Genomic DNA, 11,005 nt, shown 5'->3' with positions numbered 1-11,005 from the left:
ATTAATTCATATGAATAGTAAAACGAAATTAATTAATTTACTATTCACATAAAAAAGCGCATATGATAAAAAGCGCATCGCATATGATAAGCGCATATGATAAAAAGCGAATATGATGAAAAGCACAACGCATATGATGAAAATCGCATATGATTAAAAGCGCATATGGTGAAAAACACAGCGCATATGATTAAAAGCGTATATGGTGAAAAGGATATATGATAAAAAAAAACACATATGGTGATTTATAAAAAAAAAAAAAAAACACATATGGTGATTAATGAAAAGTATATTGTGAAAAAGAATCACAAATGTTTCTTGAAAGAATTCAAGGTAAGATATATGAACCAATTCATCTATCATGTGAACCATTTTGATATTTCATGGTTCTAATAGACGCATCTAGCGGATGGTCTCATATTTGTATGTTATCAAGCCGTAATATGGCATTTGCAAAGTTTCTTGCACAAATTATTAAATTGAGAACACATTATTCTGATTACACCATTAAAAGGATGAGACTTGATAATGCTGGTGAGTTAACATCTCAAGCATTTAATGATCATTATATATCTACAGGGATTGTTGTTGAACATCCAGTTGCTCATGTGCATACACAAAATTGGTTTAGCTGAATCAATAGATAAACGCTTACAGCTAATAACTAGACAATTGATAATGAGTACAAATCTCTCAATATTTATATGTGGACATGTAAATTTACATGCTGCGACATTAATTCGCATTATACCATGTGGAAGTCGTAAATATTTTCACTTAATACTTGATTTTGGCCAAGAGCCAAATATTTTCTACCTTAAAACATTGGTTGTGCAGTGTATGTTCCAATTGTATCACCACAACACAATAGAATGGTTCTTTAAAGAAAGATGATAATATATTTTGGATATAAAACATCTTCAATCATAAGATATATTGAACCCATGATGGGTGATGTTTTTACAGCACGTTTTGCTGATTGTCATTTTAATAAAACATTGTTCCCTAGATTAGGGGGAGAAATAAAAATAAAAAATAAAATGATGCTTCATGATGTGAACATCAATTAAGGTATATTGAACTCGCACAAAAGAATGTGAAACGAAAGTTCAAAAATAATGCATATGCAAGAACTTGCAAATTAATTACTTTATGCATTTACAGATATAAAAAAGTGACTAAATCATATATACCAGCGATAAATGCTCCAGCTCGAACTGAAATTCCAAAAGCTGGCAATAATGTCACTGTTGAGTCTTTGCCACGCATCAAACGTGGAAGATCAATTGATTCCGAAGATAAAAATCCTCGAAAAAGAAAATCAGCTGATAATGAGGTAAGAGAAAGTGTTCAAGAAGAACCACAAATCAATATTCCTTCTGCAGAGGATATTGATAAATGTAAATACTAAAATTGCGATAAATTATGCAATATTATGGAACCGAAATGAAACTAAAATCTCTATGAGATATTTTTATATAATGTTACAATGACATCATGAATAAAGATGATGATCTGGAACTAAAATCTGTCATTGAATATACAAAATGGACATGATTGAGCTCAATGGAAAGGAGCAATAAGAGCTGAATTAGAATCGCTCGATAAAAGAAAAGTTTTCGGATCAATCGTTATCACTTTTAAAGATGTGAAACGTATGGGATACAAATGAATTTTTATCCGAAAAGAAATGTGCAAATGAAGTTACAAGGCAAAACTAGACTTGTAACTCAATATTTCCCACAAAGACCAGAAATGAATTAGGAGGAAAAATTATCCTCCTGTAATGGATACAATTACTTATTAGATACTTAATCAACCTGGTAGTTATTTAAATGCATCTCATGAATGTTGTTACTACTTATCTGTATGGATCACTTAATAGTGATATATATGAATATACCTAAAGGGTTAAGGTATCATAAGCATCTAATGTAAAACCCAAGGGAATATATTCCATTAAATCACAAAGATTTCTAAGTGGGTTTATACAAACGGGACGTATGTGGTATAACCGATTAAATGACTACTTGATAAAAAAAGGGTATAAATATAAACTTATTTTGCACGTATGTTTTATAAAAACAATGTTCGGATATGAGATCGTAGTTGTTTATGTCAATGTTCTTAACATCATATGAACGAATAAAGAGATCTATGAAATCATTCAACTTCTAAAGAATTATTTTGAAATGAAAGATCTTGAAAAAACCAAGTATTACCTTGGATTGCAAATTGAGCATATGCCTAATGGTTTACTTGTACATCAAACAACTTATACCGAAAAGATTTTAAAACATTTTTTTTTAAAGACAAACTCATTGTTGTTAGATCACTCAATATTGACACTGATCTATTTCATCCCTGCGAAGATCATGAAAATTTTAACAGATCGGAAGTTCTATATTTTAGTGCAATTGAGGTTCTTATGTATCTTATAGATTATACAAGATCTGACATTTCTTTTGCAGTTAATTTGTTGACAAGGTTCAGCTCAGCCCCTACCAAAAGACATTGGAATGGGATCAAACAAATAGTTTGATACCTTCGGGGAACTACTGATTTATAATTATTTTATTCTAACAACTCGAAACAAGATTTGTTTGGTTATACAGATGCAGATTATTTATCCGATCTACATAAAGCTAAATCTCAAACTGGATATGTATTCCTAAATGGAGGCACCGCAATATCATGACGTTCTCAAAACAAACACTTGTTGCAACATCATCAAATCATGCCGAAGTGATTGCATTACATGAAGCTACTCGGGAATGATTTTAGTTAAGATCAATGATACAAATCATTATTGATTCTTGTGGACTAGAACGCTATAAAAGCGTAACAACTATCTATGAAGATAATACAGCTTACATAATACAAATGAAAGAAGAGTATCAAAAATGACAGAACAAAACATAAATGCTGACGAGGCGCTAAAGCTATAAACGGTCTTAACGGTCATAAGTTTGATGGAAAAGAATGGTATATTGGTAAGGCTCAGAAAAAGACTGAAAGGGAATAGGAACTGAAACAACGGTTTGAACAAACCATGAATGAGACTGTAGACAAATTACGAGGGCCAAACTTGTACATAAAAGATTTAGATGATACAGTTTCAGATGAAAACCTCAGATTTTTCTCATATACTCAAGATATCGTAAAAGACAACCAGATTAAAATGAGATACGTTCAATCAACAACTCTGCTGATCTTTATACCAAAGCACTGCTAACTGCTATTTTCAGAACACACGTTCATAATATTGGCATGAGGCATGTTCAGAAGATGTAACAACTCAGGCGTTGCCTACTTGAGGGGGAGTCAACTTTATGCTGCACTCTTTTTCCCTTAGCTAAAGTTTTATCCCAATGAGTTTTCTTTAGCAAGGTTTTTAACGAGGCAGTACTAGTTATTCTCTAATAAAATTGTCATCCAAGGGGGAGTGTTATAAAATATCTAGATTGTGTTATAAAATACCTAGATTGGATGTTAATTTTATTATTATTATATTTCTTGCATAGTAATATTTTATACTATAAATAGACATGTATGGTAACCATTTAAGGTGCACCATTTCTCTTGAAATATCAATATCAATATTTCTTCTCTCCTTCTTCTCTCTTTTTCTCTCTTTGTTCTTATAACCATTAAAGGTAGTTATAAGCCTACTGAATTATAACATGTGGAGTTTATTTAAGATTTTTTTTATGAAAATGGTTATTTGACACTTTACCCCCTGTTTGGGGGGTCGATTTGAATTTTTCAAAAAAGTGTGGGGCCTTTGTTGGTAAAATAAAATTTAGTTAAAATTAAAAAAAAAAAGTGAAAAGTCGAAAATGCCCCTGATACTATTCATAACTTTTGTCTATTAGTTAATACGAGGTAAAAAGACCCCTGAGCCCCAATAAATAATATAAGCTATTTAAAAACGACAACTTATGTCATATCATTAAACATTAACCTTATAACATTAGAATTACATACCATAATAGCTAACAAATTATTATTGAATCTCTCCCCTCGTATTCTTGGTGGCATATTGTTTACTTACCAAATCAATAAGACAATAACTATACTTTGAGCATGTCTATCTTATATCTTATCATAAAAAAATATAATAACATATAAGACAATAACAATAAAAATTAAAAAAACTAACATGAGTAAAATTAAAAGGCGATAAACAATTGAACATGAGTAAAATTAACATATAAAAAATTACATACAAAATTAATATGAGTAAAATTCATACATTCATACAAATTAAAGAGTAAAATTAAAAAATTAATAGGTTGACCTTCGCAGCATGCTTACTGCTCGATATGGATGTATGTACATTTTTTCTCTTATATAATTAACTAGTTTTCGAACTCTTGTTTCGCGCCGGGAGTTCGATTTTCAATGTATTTTATTGCGTTTAGTTTGTAAAATTATTTCGTGGTCAACGATGATGTCGTTGAAGCGCAACTCGAGTCGAACTAAAAGGTGTAACCCGTCAAAGATTTAAATGTTATTTTAAGTTAACAATATATGTGTATCTCCGCGTTTCGCTATGGGATTGTTGACTTTTAAAAATCTAACGCAATTAAGCCGTTATCTTATATTAACACTTCGTATGATTTAAGAGTAGAAGATTTACTGAGATATATTCAAAAAATCACTAAATAATTAAAAAATAATAATAATACCCATATGTGTTTGTTGTTAATAGATAAAAATAGTTACGGAGCCTGCGAGTGAAAAATCAACGTATATAAAAAGTACCCCAAATATTTAGCGTTTTTTAAAAAGAATCTGTTTTGAGTATAGTTAGTGACAATATGTTCGTAAAATTATTTCGAGTTTAACGATGGTGCCGGAAAAATTTAACTCGTTGCGAGCGAGAAGATATGACCCGTTGAATATTTGAGTGAATTTTATTTAAGATTTTTTATGAAAATATTGATTTAACACTTTACCCCCTGTTTGGGGGGCGATTTTAATTTTTGAACAAAGTGTGGGGGCTTTTTAGGTGAAATGGAATTTAGTAAAAAAAAAATGTGGAAATGACGAAAATGCCCCTGGAACTATTCATCATTTTTGTCTAATAATTAATACTAGTGAAATGACCCGTGGAACCACGGGTTTATGTAAACGAAAGAGTTTAATATGATATGTTTTAGGTATTAAGTAAACGTAAATGTTAAAGTCATTTAGTTAATGATCCGTGAAATCACGGCATCTGACTAAGAAAGTTGTCGTTGTTTTTACAAACATATTGACGTACTTAAATTGATCAGAATAACTGAACTACATTTATTCTCTCACCACCATCTTTCAATTTTTATCACAATTACTATTTTCCTTGTCATAAAAGCATACACTACATCTTTTTTTGAAACATGTATTTCGTATACATATATAACGTAATTAACCCGTAAAGAGAACTCACATCTGAATAATAATATAATAATAATTATTATTATATTATTATGGGGTGTTTTGTAAAAGATTTTACTATTTATTTTAAAGTTTATACATATGGTTATGCATGTGTTTTATCATAAGGTTGTACATAATGTCTCAAATATTGTACATATGGTAATGATATATTTTTTCATAAAGTTGTACATTATGCTTCATATATTATACAATTAACATGTTAATTTTTTTTATTAAATACAATTAATTATTTTAATGACATCATTATGGGGGTTTAAAATTTTCTCTTTTATTTCAGAATTTTTTTTAAACTTAAATAAGATTTATTTATGACATTATCATTTTAGAGATATAAATTAAATGTACAACACATGACCTATCAAACTTTTGATAAATATTCTCATGTGAAAATTTAAAAGACAATTGTTAAACATAGCTAAAAATTAATGACTTTAATAGCACTTGCACTAAAAATACAAAATCGTCATACTACACAATAGTAAGCTTCTTTTAATATTTTCAAAACAGAATTAGTAGATTTTTTTAAGCTTATGGAGTGTAAGTCTAGTTATAAAATTAAATTTTAATATTTTAAGAAAAATATTATAGATTTAAAAGCTTGTTTTTTCAATTATAGTAATAATCATTTCCTAAATTATTTTATTTAATTATATAAATTATTAAAATATTAATGACATCACCATGATTATTGTGAAGATGACATGTGTCAAATGATGGGTTAAAATAGAGTTAGAATGACATCACCATTTTAGCAATTTAATAGAAAGTATAGATAGTAATGTAAATAATAATAATAATAATAATAATAATAATAATAATAATAATAATAATAATAATAATAAGGGGAAATACTTTTCTCACACAAGTATTTCACACAATTTGACTCACACACTTACATGGCATTATGACATGGACACCCACATAAATAATTAAAATACAACCCTTTATTTTTCGTTATATATCTTTACTTTTAGCAAATTATTTATTCTCTTTTATAATAACATCTAAATAAATAAATTAGTAATGAATAATACTATTAAGAGTAAATCAAAAAACTAATAGCGGTGATATCTTATTTTCTTCATCATCATCGTAGGGTATTTTTCATCATCATCAATATGATTGAATCATCATAATTATCTTCTCCACCACATGAATCAAATGAATCGTCTTCTTTTACTTCGCCTCTAGATGACGATGATTACTTTTCAGAAACATAGAATGACAAAACTGATGAAGGAATGACCTAGTAAGTAACTACTACAGATGGTGGACACTTTATGTGTCAAGAACTCGACTTTAATTAGTGAAACTCTTATTATTCAATGTGTTTTATTAACTTTTGTTTGCTTTTCTGGTTCATATCATAGTCTGCTGATCATATATTTTTTCGGCGTCCGATTGCTGCCGAGTTGTGGAGGAAGATTCGCATTTGGCTTGGTTTGGATCGCGATATGCCTTCATTTTTTTCTTGGCAGGAACTTATATCATGGGTAGATGCATGGATCGGCGTGGCTGAAGAGAAAAAATTATGGTGATTTGTGCGGCCTCTATCTGGATGCTTTGGCGGATTCGTAACAACATTATGTTCGAACCCGTCCCGATGAAGAAATGTCTTTTATTTGATTCTGTTTGTAATTATTCCTTTAATTGGTTTTGTAATAGAGGTCGTAAAAATGTTAGTTGGAACGTATGGCTTTCTAAGCCAGTGTAATTCCCCTCTAGCGTCTTGCTAGAGGGTTGGTTTCTTAATATAATTGTTGTTCAAAAAAAAAAAAAAAAAAACCATGGTGTTGGGGGTATCAGATTAAAGCATCAAATAAGTCCAAATGTGTACATTTTGGTAGTGTCATTTGGCCTAAAACAAATCTTTTAAAATTAATTGGTCACCAAAAAATTAGTATCACCGATTCACCGTATTATTATTTTTTAGTCGTCCATTAAGAAGATGGGTTGAAATAGCCATGTCATTGAGTTACAACTATACTTTTTAATACCCTTCCCATTTAACAAATAGTTGCTTGTTATTGAGTTACAACCTGTTTTTCTTAAGAAGATGGGTTGAAATAGCCATGTAACTATAATAGTACTACCACGTATCATTATGACGGTTCATGTGATGTTATTCCAAGCATACTACATTGTATATAAACATGAAAAATCAATTTCATACACTATGAACTTTGTGGTTTATACCTCAACAATAGCTTGTTGACACGAGTTGGTCTCGACACGCCTTAGCCTCCACGACCTTAACAGATAAGAACCTCAAATACCTCCCCATGTTGCAGCTCACCCGCCCTAATAACCCCAATAACCTCCCCATGGTAAACATCGACAGCCTTAGCAAATTAAGCCCCAAAATCCTCCTCATGCCCCATGGTGTACCTCAGCAGCCTCCATACACCTTAGCCTCCAAAACCTTAGAAAAATGATGTAAATACCTATTTAATCTGAAATCCCCTAAAAATTAACAACACCTGACAACGGGGTTTGAGTTAAGTCATCTCAAACCCTAATTGAGAAATTAAACCCTAATATTTTATGCCTTCGGCAACAAAAAAAAAAAAAAGTAGGTGATTAAGAAAAATGCGCGTAAGAAAGTAAATGCTTGTTATGGTTAAACGGTAATCCTGAAGCTGTGTCAACTAATCCAAGCCTCCCAATGCATACCGAGCCTCTATCCAAGGCTGTGGTGGTTGCGACGGAGTGAAAAGCAGGTGAATAACACGACGGTGTTTGGGCGGGGGACGATGGCAGCAAAGAAGGCGATGGTGGTTGTGGCGGTGACACTGACATCGAGATGAAGATGATGCATCTGTTTTGTGAGAGAGTGACAGATGAGGCAGAGAACTGAAGAATTGTTTTGTGAGAGACCCATCGCCATTGCCATGGGAAAATCGCCTTCGGCCTGGAAGAATCGCCAGACGCTTCAGGAGAAATTAGGAACCGATGAATGGTAAGAGATGGGGTGGGTGAGATAAATATCTGGGAGTTAAAATGACGAAAATACCCTTTTCTAATAAAATAATGGTGTGAATAGTAAGATCGTATTCTCTATTGAATATATTTGTAATGTAATGTAATTAAGGTAGGTGTCGTTATAAAGGGGAAAAATAAAAATAAATACTCCGTAACTAAAAAGCATAGAAAAAAGGGTGGGGTAGTTTTTATGTGTGTCCATGTCAACATGCCATGTCATAGTGTGAGTAAAATTGTGTAAAACAGGAGTAGCAGCTCTCATAAATAAATAAATAAATAAATAAATAAATAAATAAATAAATAAAACATTTTTCTAATATTCTCATCCCTTAATAGCAATAAATAACAGTCATATCCATGCTACTTGGATGCATATTATCCACATGTATGACATGCGCATACTCTTCTTACGGAACTCAATCCATAAAACTGAACAATTGTGCAAGCTCAGCCATAAAAACCAAAACAAAACTAGCTATCTTCAAAAACTACAATGACTACCCTTCATTTTGTCTTGTTTCCTCTTATGGCTCAAGGCCATATGATACCAATGGTCGATATAGCCCGATTACTAGCCTAACGCGGTGCTAGCATTACTATAATCACAACTCCTCTTAACGCCAACCGTTTCAAACCGGTAATTAGTCGGGCAATCAAGGATAAACTCAAGATTCAACTTCTTGAACTAAAACTTCCATTAAGTGAAGTTGGTCTGCCGGAGGGAAGTGAAAGTTTCGACTTAATTCCATCAGCACTACTCTTTAAGAAACTATTTGCGGCTGCCGCAATGCTAAAAGAACTCGCGGTAGAAATGATTCAAGGTTTAGTTCCACCAGCAAGTTGCGTAATTTCGGATAATTTTTTCCCGTGGACATATGATATAGCGCGAAAGTTTAACATTCCAAGGCTTATTTTTTATGGACCCGGATGTTTCACATATTTATGTAGACATATTACGATGAATACTGATTTTGCTGATGAAATTGTCTCTGATTCGAAGTACTTTGTGTTACCTGGTGTCCCTGACCGAATTGAGCTTACGAAAGTGCAGGCTTCAAGTTGGGTAAATAAAGAAAAGGAAATTACAAAGTTTAGAGAAACATTACTAGAAGCAGAAGAATCATCAAATGGGATTGTGGTTAATAGCTTCGAGGAATTAGAGCCTTTTTACGCTAAAGGCCTTGCAAAGGCCAAAGGTAAAAATGTATGGTGTATTGGTCCTGTTTCACTATGCAATAAAAGTTTACTAGATTTGTCCGAGAGAGGAAACAAGGCGGCGATTAATGAACATGATTGTTTGAAATGGTTGGATTCGAAAGAAAAAGGGTTGGTAATGTTTAAAGGGTTGGTAATGTTTGTTTGTTTGGGTAGCTTAGCTCTTGCAAGCACCGAGCAAAATATTGAGCTCGGTTTGGGACTAGAAGCATCAAACGTGTCGTTTATATGGTGTTTAAGTCATCCAACGGAGGAATTCGAGAAATGATTAGCAGAAAAAGGATATGAAGAATCCGTGAAAGATAGAGGGATTATTGTTCGAGGTTGGGCCCCACAAGTTTTGATATTGTCACATCAAGCTGTTGGAGGTTTCTTAACGCATTGTGGATGGAACTCGACTGTGGAAGGAATATCTTGCGGAGTGCCTATGGTTACATGGCCACATTTTGCGGATCAATTTCTAAATGAAAGATTTATTGTAGATGTTTTGAAAATCGGACTGAAAGTTGGTATAGAAGTTCCTATCATCATTGGCGATGAAGATAAGTTTGGAGCATTAGTGAAACGTGAAGATATCAAGATTGCAATCGAGGAACTAATGAGTAAAGAAGAGGAAGGAGAAGTGAGAAGAGAACGAGCTAGAGAGCTTGGAGAAATGGCTAAAAGAGCGATGGAGGAAGGGGGCTCTTCTCATGTCAATATGAATGCCATTATTCAAAATATTAGCAAGTTAATAGACACGAAATCTAGAACTATAACAAATTCATGTTAATTCACTATAACAACTATGGAAGTTAATATTCTGTAGGAAATGTAACGTGTGATATTTTCTAAGAAGGGGTATATGCCTATAAATACCACTTCACCTATTTGTATTTTGAATTTTTTAATACTTTTGTATTGTAACACATATTACTTAACATTTTCAAACTCTCTCTCTACATTCATATGTCCTGATCATACTTGTTATAGTGAATTAACATGAATTTGTCATCTACACTTTTAAGTGGGCATGAGTAAAATGAACTTACAAAGAGAGGTGAGAATTAAATAACAAATTCACATTTAGTTATATTAAACTCACATAAAAATACACTTCAAATTTTTAAGTTTATATGGGACGGGCACGCCACTAGAAATCAGGATCATTGGTATACATATGCATTGGCCATTCTGTGTTTACACTCTGTCTATATCGTTTATGTCTAATTCTTGCTTAATCACATATTGTATAATTTGGTAATGGTTATAAACAAGAGAAATTTTGAAGAAATATATTGTTTATCGCGAAATGAGTTCAAGTAAGATGGAATGATAATTGGGCAAAAGTCTACAAATATAAAGGAGGAGAATATTTATACAC

General features: G+C 31.9%; 1 pseudogene; it reads left to right on the top strand.

Moving 5' to 3' along the window:
* Positions 1 to 8,899: 8,899 nt before the first annotated feature.
* LOC139877149 (UDP-glycosyltransferase 73E1-like) lies at positions 8,900 to 10,546 on the top strand (annotated as a pseudogene).
* Positions 10,547 to 11,005: the final 459 nt, after the last annotated feature.

This window comes from Rutidosis leptorrhynchoides, chromosome 11 (assembly GCF_046630445.1).
Source record: "Rutidosis leptorrhynchoides isolate AG116_Rl617_1_P2 chromosome 11, CSIRO_AGI_Rlap_v1, whole genome shotgun sequence".
Classification (NCBI taxonomy): domain Eukaryota; kingdom Viridiplantae; phylum Streptophyta; class Magnoliopsida; order Asterales; family Asteraceae; genus Rutidosis; species Rutidosis leptorrhynchoides.
Note: the sequence above shows the minus strand (reverse complement) of the source record. Positions and strands in the feature narration are given on the sequence as shown.